The following is a 12178-nucleotide window of genomic DNA, read 5'->3' as shown; positions in this document are numbered from 1 at the left end:
GTTAACGTATCTCCCTAGTGAGCAGGAGAATCATGTTTAAATCCCAGCCTTGGTACAAATTTTCATTTGTTGCTTCAGTCTGCAAATATACATAGTTGACAATTCTTTACTCTCTTAATAGATCAGACAAAAATGTAGTTGCTATGTTAATGCTTTGAACATGTCTTATGTAACTATACACAATTATTATTAACTTGGTTGCCAAGAAATAAATTTTGGAAGAAATTGCCATTTTATTATGTTATAGGTTACTTGTGATTAAATATTAACAACCACTCATATTTGAGCAGCAAATACCTGTTAGTTATAGCCGGCCAGGGTGGCTGAGCGGTTCTAGGCGCTACAGTCTGGAACCGCGTGACTGCTACTGTCGCAGGTTCGAATCCTGCCTCGGGCATGGATGCGTGTGATGTCCTTAGGTTAGTTAGGTTTAAGTAGTTCTAAGTTCTAGTGGACTGATGACCTTAGAAGTTAAGTCCCATAGTGCTCAGAGCCATTTGAACTATTTGTTAGTTATACTGACATATGCTTCAAAATTTAAATTATTAGTACTCATCATCTATTAAATAGTGCCATAAGTTTACTCCTGAAGCCTGGTACACATACATGCATTGTCAACCTCAGTATCTGACCAAACTATCCCCATTATCAACTTGGATATCTAATCAGACCATTAACTCATTAATTCTTTGCCTTTTATGAATAGCACTTTGCTACTATCAACGTACTCTTTTTGTTGTTACTTTCATACAAATACATATAGACAAAAATAGGACAGTTTGTCAGAAAATAAATGACGTGGTTCAAATATTAGCTCTTAAAATACTTCACATTTCATATACCTTTCAACTCATATAAACAAAGCGTATCTCTCTCAACTTAATATCAACACCTCAAATATTTCACTCTTGCAACATTAATCAATCTCCTTATTTATGTCAATAATCACATAAAAATTCCTGCATGCTACTTAACCAATCCATACATCATTAACCTCATTACATTAATTATTCTCATATTTCCTATTATTCATCTAAACAAGTAACTCCTCATCTGTGTCATTTTACATTTCTGCCTATTTGTCACAATCACCAGCTATTAAGTAAGCACAATTGTTTACAGTTCATCAGCTCTCTCATGACTCATGAAACAAATCTATAAAATTGTATAGGATTTTTTATTGATACCAATTAGCTTCACTCAAACTTTAGACAGATGCTTCCTTTCAGCTCTGGCACTCATCTCTGTTCTCCTGGCACAACTATATCTGACGTAAAACAATTACATAAAACATGTTTCTCAAAGCTGCAGCAATTGTCAGAAGGGTTGCACTTCTGTCATGCTGAACGATTCTCTTCAGTCATTGTTAGTCTCATTCTCGCAGGATCTTTTTCTGGCCACAGTGATGTCGGAGATTTGATGTTTTACCGGATTCCTGATATTCATGGTACACTCGTCAAATGATCATATGGGAAAGTCCTCACTTCATCATTACCTTGGAGATGCTGTGTCCCACCACTCTTGTGTCGACTATAACGCCACATTCAAACTCACTTAAATCTTCATAACCTGCCATTGTAGCAGCAATAACCGATCTAACAACTCGGCCAGACACTTGTTGTCTTATATAGGCATCGCTGACTGCAAAGCCTTATTCTGCCTGTTTACATATCCCTGTATTCGAATATGCATGCCTATACCAGTTTCTTTGGTGCTTCAGTGTATATAGGAAATAAATCTCACCCAGCTGGGAACATAGCAGTCACCAGCTGATATACCAGCAACAGTTTCTGGTTCCTTGCTGCTGTTATGAATCTACTTCACTGTCTGGTTTATATCTGTCTTCACATGGATAGTATCTTTTTTTGTTTTCAGTATGTTCCTTGCCATGAGCTTGCTTTGTTGGCACATTAATTCCACAGTGTTTGGATGTTCGATCCTATGTGGTCCTTTATAAAAGTGATTGTATTTATGTATCTCAGAATTTATTTTCCTTTAATTTGGCCTGCACCTTTACTAGCACCAAGTTCCCCACTCAATAAGTTATGGGTTTTACTAATTTCGTATGTCTATCTTGTCTCCACTTTGTCTTCACCCTCATACTCGGATCCACTGGTTTTAAATTTTTCTCCCATGTTGTACCACTCCTGGTGGGTATTCTAATAACTCACAAAAAATACTCTCAGATTCTTGGTTAAGTAGGATCTCACATGGTACAAATCCCTGACATGTTCCAATTATTCCAAATATTACTTCCATGACCCATGCTTCCTGTGACAGTATGTCCTACATATATGATTCAGCTCCTTCATCATCCGTTCCGCAAGGTTGGAGGTCAGCGTTTATCTGGAGATGACAAACTGATCTGTCTGATCTCTATCAAGCATTTCCCTCCAATCTTTCAACCAAAATTGTGATCCACTACCACTCAGGATTCATTTAGATGTACATACATTACTGAAAGAGCTGTTTTCAAACTTATTAATGACAGGTTCACTGGTGGCCATTTCCAATCAGTAAAATTCACAAATTTGGAGACCAGTTCTTCAGAAACTAGGATTTGTGCATAGTTCTCCAGTGCTGCAGGCAAAGGTCCAGACAGATAATGGCTACAATGTCTTTAATCGATGCTGATTTGGTTGCAGTGCCTATTACACTTCTGTTGGAATGTGGCCAACTTAGTCTTTTGGCAGGTATCACAGGTACTTAGTACCTTGCATATACACTTGCCCATGTTATTAAAAGTACAATCTAATTTCAGCTTCTCAAGACATTTCTTCAGTCCATAATAGGCATTGCTGTTGTGTATACCAGATTAACTTATCAACTACATGTTCTGGCACACACAGTTTCCAATTTCCTTCACTTCCATTGTTTCTTCTACATACACATCTACCTCTATACTCTGAAAACCACCATGAGGTACAAAACAGAGGGTATGTCCCATTGTACCAGTTATTAGGGTTTCATCCCATTCCATTCACATATAGAGTGTGGGAAGAATGGATGTTTGAACACCTCTGTGCATGCTGTAATTATTCTAATCTTATCCTCATATCCCTATTTGTGTGATATGGTGGGGATTCTAGTACATTCCTTGAGTCATCATTTAAAGCTGGTTCTTGAAAGTTTGTTAATAGACTTTTTGGGGATAGTTTATGTCTATTTTCAAGAGTTTTCCAATTCACTTCCTTCAGTATCTCTGTAGCACTCTCCCATGAACCAAACAAACCTGTGACCATTTGTGTTGCTCTTCTCTGTATATGTTCAGTATCCACTCTTGGTCCTCTTTGGTACAGGTTCCACATACTTGAACAATATTCTAGAACTAGTAGCACGAGTGATTTGTAAGCAATCTCCTTTGTAGACTCATTGCACGTGCCCAGTATTCTACCAATAAACCAAAGCTTTATCCACAACTGAGCCTATGTGATCATTCCATTCCTTATTCCTGCAAAGTGTTACACCCAGGTACTTGTATGAGAGGCAGTGGCTCATTGATATTGCTGTGCAATGAATAAGTACAGGCATGGATTTGGGGAATTATTATAAATTTCGCACAGCTACAGCTGAAATGTAGTAGTTATGAAACCAATTGGCACATATGATGGTAGGCATGGGCAATGTTGATATTTTGCAAACAATTCTGTGAGGCAAGTTTTTGACACTGCTCGCGGGGGAGGCAAGCACTGTATAGAAGAGTGAAGTAATCAGGGCAGCACAGGGCACTGACATTGCAGTTACAACAGTGCCTAGTGACCCTTGTGTAGGGGCCGACTCAGGCTGAGGAAAGCTGACTTTCTAATTACTAAAGTGCCCTCCACTTATCGCTCCCAGAGGAACTACGTCAGAGGTCTAGCAAAAAGACATATAAATAAGCGAGCCCAGAGGCTCAAATCAGGCAGTCATGTTGCCATTCTGTCTAGGTCTAGAACCAGAAAGAACGATGACTGCTTAATTTGCAGGCCAACCATGACAATCTTCTGGTGATGGATATTGGCAGCCAACTAGCCTGCTGAAACTACCTCCAACCTTCACTGCACAGACGCTTCATAGCTGTGCAGGGCAACCACACCTAGGAGCTGCACTGGCGCAAGGAGTGAGAGGGCTGCTGGCCTCTGCTCTCTGGGTGACATCATCCAGCAGACTGCAAGCTGCCATCTGCAGGCGCAGTACTGGGATATGAACTCATGGCCCACGAAGTGCAGAGCTGTCTGCAGTCACTGAATGAGCTGACCTGGGCAGACAGCCAGAGCTGCTAAGTCTCACTACAATGACAGCAGTCGGCTGCTTCCCTGTGGTGCTCTACATGGTGTCCACAAGTTGTGCTTGAGGGAGCAGTCATCGGTGTTGCAGGCTACCAGTGCAGCCAACACATGTAGAGGCCACTTACCCATGTTGTGAGTAAGAGTGTTACATCTACAAGGCTGTGCGACCGGACACCGATGCAGCAGATTTCAGCAATGCCATTGACACTGACCCACGCACACTCACTGCATGAAGCATTCATCAGGATCAGTGAAAGGTTGGTTGTGAACCTTCGAGCCAATAAAGTCAATGGCATACTTGCCGGTGTTTCTCTGCACACTTCAGCGTGAGTCATCTTTCTCTTGCAAACCGTACCTCTCGGTCGTTGTGACGTATTACAACCCCTGAGCTTGGGGGGGTTGTTTAATATTACAGTCATAAGATACCAGGTTTTTTTTTCCATTTTGTGACGTGAACAATTTTGTGTTTCTGAGCATCTGAGGCAAGTTTCCAATCTTTGCACCTCTTCTAAATCTTATCAAGATATGACTGAAGTCTTATGCAGCTTCTTTCAGGTACCAATTCACTACAGATAACTGCATCATTTGCAAAAATTCTGAGATTACTGTTAATGTTATTTGTAAAGTCAATAACGTACAACATGAAGAGCAAAGGGCCCAGCACACTTCCCTGAGGCACACATTAAATGACATTTGATGATGACTCTCCATCCAAGATAACATGATGTGTCCCTCCTACCAAAAAGTTCTCAATCCAGTCACAAATTTCACTTGATACCCCATATGATCGTACTTTAGAGTATAAGCAGAGTTGTGGTACTGAGTCAAGTGCTTTTTGGAAATCAAGAAATATTGCATCTACCTGAGTGCCTCGATCCAAAGCTTGTGAGAAGTTGGGTTTCACATGATCGTTGTTTTCGGAATCCATAATGGTTGGCATTGAGGAGGTCATTCTGTTCAAGATACCTCATTGTGTTTGAGCTCAGAATATGTTGTAAGTTTCTACAACAAATCGATGTCAAGGATATTGGATGGTAGTTTTGTGGATCACTTCTACTACCCTTATTGTAGATGGGTGTGACATGTGCTCTTTTCCAAGAACTGTGTACGGTTTTTTGTTTGAGAAATCTACAATAGATTAGAAAACGGGCTAACTCAGCTGCAAATTCAGTATAGAATCTGAAGGGATTCCATTGGGCCATGAAGCTTTCTTCAGTTTTACTGATTTCAGCTGTTTCTGAACATCACTGAAACTAGTACTTATTTCATTCATCTTTTCAGTAGTACAGGGATTAAATTGGGGCAATTCTCCTGGATTTTCCTTTGCAAAGGAACATTTGAAAATAGAGTTAAGCATTTCAGCTTTTGCTTTGCTACCCTCAATTTCAGCTCCTGTCTCATTCACTAGGGACAAGACACTAACTTTGGTGCCACTAATAGCCTTTAAATACAACCAAAATTTCCTTAGGTTTTGTGAAATATCATTTAACAGTACTCTGCAGTGGTACTCATGAAGGCATCATGCTTTGCTCTCTTGACAGCCACAAACATTTCATTCAGCATTTCGCTATCTGTAGTCCGACGCTTTGATTTAGACCTATTATACAGTAATCTCTGTTTCTTTAGAAATTTATTTACAGTGATTGTATACCCTGGGTGTCCCCTCGCGCTGTGAACTGTTCTACTGGGTACATATCTATCCAGTGCACTGTAAACTATTCTTTTGAATTTGAGCCATAGTTTGTCTACGTGCTATTGTCCTGTGCTGAAAGTTTCAAGTTTCTCATTGAGATATGATAATACTGATTTTTTATGTAGTTTACTGAACATATATACTTTACTGCTTGTTTTAGCTGTCCTTTGTACTTTAGCAATCATTGTTGCCACAACCATGTCATGGTCACTGACGCTTGTTTAGATGTGGACAGCCTCAAAGAGGTCAGGTCCATTTGTTGCCATTAGATCTAATATATTTCCATCGTGAGTGGGGTTCCTAATTATCTGTAATATATCACAGGATGTCTTATCACACCCACCACTAACAAAACTGTAGTTTTTGCAGTTGGTTGCCATATGATTAAAGTCTCCACCGATCATTACAGTATGATTGGGTAACTTACATACAAGCAGAATGAGGTTTTCTCTGAAGTTCTTTGTTATATCAGGAGATGAGTCTGGTGGGCGACAGAAGGATCCAATTATCATTTTATGCCCAACCCTGATACTGAGTCTTGCCCAAACAATCTCACAATTTCTATCTCAGTGGATCTGAGTTTCTTGTTACTGTGACAAATATGCCACCTCCATTTCTCATTTGCCAATCCTTTCGATATACACTTAAATTTTCCCCAAAAATCTCACTGGTATCAATTTCAGCTTTCAACCTTTCTGTACCTAGAATTGTTTGAGCTTCATTGTTCTTCATGAGCACTTGAAGCTCTGGCACTTTGTTGTGAATGCTTTGGCCCTTAACCACTAGGATTTTAATGCTCTCACCTGTGGGAGGCATTTATTTCGATCTTACACTGATACGTTTGAATTTCCTACAGCTGTCGTTATCTGTATTGGATAGAGAGTCATCTAATCTAAACAACCCTTGTGTGCACCCCACACACTATCTGCTACTGAGTAGAAGCTTCTGCTGTGTAGTGCACACCTGACCCATTTGAGGAACCCTACAATTCTCAAAACTATGGCACAAGTCCAGAAAGTAGCAGCATAGCCTGTCACAGAATCTTTGAAGTCTCTGGTTCAGTGCTGCCACTCGACTCATACCAAAAGGGCCATGATCAGTTCTGGGGACAGTGCTGCAAATTGTGAACTTCATTGCAACTCCATACACAAGGCTGGAATTCTCAACCTTCTCTGCCAGTTTCTGGATTGACCCAAGTATGACCTAGAACCCAGATGACAGGCATCATTTGTTCCAATGTGGAGTTGGTTGCACCCTGTTCCCTCAATGGCTGCTGGAATAGCCTCTTTAACACGTCGAATGAGGCGGCCAAACGTACACACCAAGTGCACCTAGTGTCCTTTCCTCTCCCTTGCTGCCATTTTGCTGAGGGATATCGTCATTTGCCGTGTGTAGGAACTACTGATGATTACGAGGCCCCTACCTTTTTGCACTTGCCTGCTCTTGACACTGGACAAAACAGGGTTTCCCCAAAACTAGTGAAATGAGTCCCACTAGCTCAGTTTCAGTCTAAGACAGCACCTCAAATTTGTTGGTTATGGGGATCAGTACAACACCCTGAGTCCTCCCTGGTCCCTATCCACCCTGTACAACATGCCTAGATTCACCATTGACACATCACTCACAGTCAAGTGGATGAGTAATGATGTATTCTGTACTTTCTGCAGAGGAGACAGCATCCACAGGAGAGGATAGCCAAAAATCTTATTTAGTGCACTACCAAAGGAAATTAAAAGTATACCAATATTCCACATATTCAAAAAAGAAATTTAAAAAAATGTTAATTAGCAAAGTTTTTATAGTGTCAAGGAATACTTAAATCACCAGCATTCAGTATACAGTAGCTTATTTCCCTCATCATAATGACCCAAAATGCTCATTGAAAATTAAATTGTATTCATTTATTATTCTAATTTAGCATATTATGAATGTTGTTATGCATATGGTTTCATGTAATAATATTTTATTTATGGACATATAATTGTAAATCTTTTCATGTCCTATTTTCTATGCACCCTATGCAAGGCAATGTATGACAAGTCCTATATCATTTTTATAATGATGAGATACAAGGATGCTAAGTAAATAAATAAATAAAGGTAGCTCTGGTACCGATATCACAGGTACACGACTCTTGGTAGCTCTTTCAGTGCACTGATTTGCAGCATATGCCAATCATTTGACAGTAGTCAGGGCGATTTCCTGCTGCTTTTGAATATCAGCCAACTCATCCCGTGTTCGAGAACAGCAACAGTGGGGCTGCAATTTGGCTGGTGCAATGTATTACAAGGTAAATTAAACCTGCTGATTATCTTTTAATCTGTTGGGCTAAAAAGTTGCTAATTCCCTATAAGAACTAAAGCAAAAACACAAAACGAGATTTCTATTAAGACAAAACAAAAACCTGTGGTAAAAATTACCAATTTCCTAGAATGTTTCGAGGTTAATTATAGTTGTTAGCAAATTCAAAAACAAAGTTAATTTATGATAAATGCAGATAATACAGAGGACTGCTCCTCTTTAAGGGGAAAACAATATGTAACACAATATGTTAGTTAAAGTATCTGCTACAGTGACTAAATCACAAACATCAATATACTACAAATTACTCTTAGATTTTGCAAAGGACAATAGAAGCTTCTGAAAAATCACAAAAACATACTTTTATTTGTGTTGACATAAAATGATATTCAGGGCAGATGTATTCTTTGGCAGAACTGAGAACCACAAACGCTGAGTCGCTACAAAATACGTCACGTATCCAAAACACTCATACCGCTAACTTACGAAAGTATAGTTTGAAAGTGTGCGAAAATTCTCAGAAATAACCTATTTCTAGCATAACTGTAGAATGAAATTAGAGAACAATTGTTTTGAACAAGGATAGCCCTACTGTTCTCAAACCACAATCAAGTTTAAGCCTACAATTGATGATAACATTATGAGTTTACTGCAGCACATGCGAATGTTCGAAATTTCACATTACAAATGGGTATTGATACACTCAATGAAAGATTATGCAGAACCTATGTGAACAGTAAAATATGTGAATCTAGAACTTTAGATCAGCAGATGAATCTCCTACACATGGTCTCACAAAAAGGAAAGTTCTGAAATAGTCTTTTATATATAAATAAACGTGCGTATTGCACTGATTTCTCACTTATTTGTTTCTGTCACACTTCTACACTGGCGCGCTGAAGAAGAACACTGCAGTGTGAGTTTATTTCAGTCAATTATGTAGTATTCCATTGTGGATGTAATAGTATCTACAATCTCTTCTTCTCAAGCACACCTACATTTGTTCTTAATTATTTTAAGTTTGTCATCTTCATTTTGCTCCCTAGGTACATTCCTCAATAACTTCCTTATGAAGTCTTCATGTTCCCCTCCCTTCATTAGGTTGAACCGAATTTCTTCACGTTGCAGCCTGTTCACTGTTATCCTCCGAGAATCACTTGATAGTCTTGATAATGCATCAGGTATTATTTTAGTTTTTATGGGCTTGTGTGTCACTTCAAAATTGTAGACTTGTAGCGCAAGTGCCCATCTTGTTAACTGACTGTGGCTTGATTTGCTGATGGTTAGAAATGGCATGGTTTTGTGGACAGAGACCACCTTCACATGTCTTCCTGCCAGATAGTGACAGAATCGTTTGGAGCCACACAATTGCTAGTGCTTCCCATTCAGTAATAGAATATTTTCTTTCCCATGGATTCAAACTTCTGCTACCAAAGGCTACAGTTTTTATCACTTTGGTATCCCTGTTTTCTTCTCTTGATATAGATGTAGGCCTAATCCATAATCCGAGCTGTTTGCAACCCTATAGAAGTCTTTAGTAAAATCAGGAAGGTACAATATCTCTGCATTACACAAGATTTCTTTAATCAATTCATATTCCTCTTCACATTTTTCATTCTAGTGCCACATCAACTTTACCTTAGTTTGCTTCCTCAAGTTCAAGGCATTGGGTACAGGATCCTTGAATTTTCTGTAGAATTGACAGACACTGAAAAATGCTCTCAATTGTTACTTACTGCTGGGAATGGAAAACTGCCTAGCAGCCTCCAATGTACCTGGACTCAGGCAAATACCTTCTTCTGAAATTAGGTAGCCTTGAAACTTCACCTGCAATTTACCAAATTCTGATCTGTTCAGATCTGTCATCACCCCTGCTGTCTCAAATGCTTCAAGACCTGCATCTAATTTGTCCAAATATTCATTCCATGGCTTGCTCACAATGAATGTATCATCCACACAGGCATTGACTTTACTGAGTATCTCTTCGCCTATATTTTTGTCCAGTGCTCTGATAAATTTGGAAACAGACACATCAAATCCGAATGGCAAAACTCTGAAATGGTAACTCCTGCCAGCATACGTAAAGATGATATGCTGGCGAGATTCGGGAGACAGAATTAAGTGCCAGTAGCCAGTGCTCAGGTCAATACTACTGAGTATTTTTGCTCCTCAAAACTCCCAAATCAGTTCTAGAATTTCAGGCCGGAATTGCTTTGGTTGCACGATTCTGTTCTCTGTGTGCACATCCAACACCGCCCTTACTCTCCCATCTTTTTTATCCATCACAAAAGAAAACTCTTATACTGACTGTTAGCTCTTTCTATAACCCCAAGGTCCATCATCCTCTGTATCTCTCCTTCTACTACTCTCCTTTTTGCCTGAGGAATGTGATACTGTTTAATATTGAATGGTCTGCAGTCTTTTATCTTCAGTCTGCATTCTACCCCTTTCATGATACCCAACTGCTGATAGAAGACTTTACAATATTTGTACAATACTGTAACCAGTTTCCTCAAAACCTCTTCATTTAAGTGTGTCCTTGTACTAATCCCACACACACTGTCAGCACACCTCCCTCCTCTACCTCTTCATTTAACTGTTCAACTGTAGGCCTCTCTTCGTAAGTTCACCCACTTAAATCCTCATCCTCGTCCTCCTCATTCTCCTTCTTCTGCTTCATTCTCTTCTATAAAAGTTAAGATCCTCTTCTCCCCTTTTCACCCTTTCACCTCAACAGTGCCTTCATCAGACCTCACTACCACTTCCACAGTGTCAGAATTTTACGTACTGCGCACTTCCGCTTCTCGGTAGCTTAGTTCAGATTGTTATGAGCAATTATAGTGAGCAGTCATTGTTGTGAGCTGCTGTTATTTTGACTTGGTAAGTAGAATAACTTGTTTGAGGTTGATGCGACCCCACCACACAGTTTACATTACGAACTCAGTAATTTTAAACACTTTATATTTTGCATTTCTTACAGAAATATCATTCAACATGGCTAACAAGGCCAGAGTGGTTGTTTATGATCCAGATTTGCAGACTGTTATCACTAAGTGGTTACATGAGGTGGAAGATATTGAATACAGTGATGCTGAAACTGCCAACGAAAGTGATCCTGAACGCAACAGTGAACACAATACTGAATCAGAACTGGATATATCAGATAGTGATGAGTGTGAACAAGTTAGAGAAGGAACAAAACAGAACACTTTCTATGGACGCAACAGCTATAAGTGGTCAACACTGGAACCTAAGAGAAATGTTCAAATGCCTGCTCATAATATTATAGTACATCTTCCTGGACTCAAACAGAATGCACGTCTTGGCCATTCTTGTACACCACTGCAGGTATGGGAATGCTTTTTTTCAGAGGACATGCTAACTGAAGTTGTAACACACACAAATGAGAAAATCTAACAATATGGATGTAGACATGCTGATAAAACCAGAACAGAATTGAGAGATGTTTCACTGACAGAAATGAAGGCATTTATTGCATTACTGTACTATACTGCAATTTTCAAATCCAATAAAGAGAATCTTGAATCCCTCTTTGCTATTGATGGTACCAGTCATGATATATTTTGCTGCACAATGTCATTGAAACGAATGTTAGTTCTGCTAATCTGTCTTCGGTTCGATGACTCCGGAACTAGGAATGAGAGACTGAAAACCGATAGTGCAGCTGCAGTATCATATCTGTTTAATTCACTAGTCAGGAACAGTCAAGACTGCTACTGCATAGGAGAAACAGCCTGTGTTGATGAAATATTGCTAGGATTTCATGGAAGATGCAGATTTAAAGTGTATATGGCATCGAAACCTGAAAAATTCGCCCTCAAAATCATGATCTTATGTGATGCCAGAACACATTATCTTCTAAATGCCTACATATATATACCATCAAAGGCAGCGA

This window comes from Schistocerca piceifrons, chromosome X, assembly GCF_021461385.2.
Source record: "Schistocerca piceifrons isolate TAMUIC-IGC-003096 chromosome X, iqSchPice1.1, whole genome shotgun sequence".
NCBI lineage: Eukaryota > Metazoa > Arthropoda > Insecta > Orthoptera > Acrididae > Schistocerca > Schistocerca piceifrons.
Note: the sequence above shows the minus strand (reverse complement) of the source record.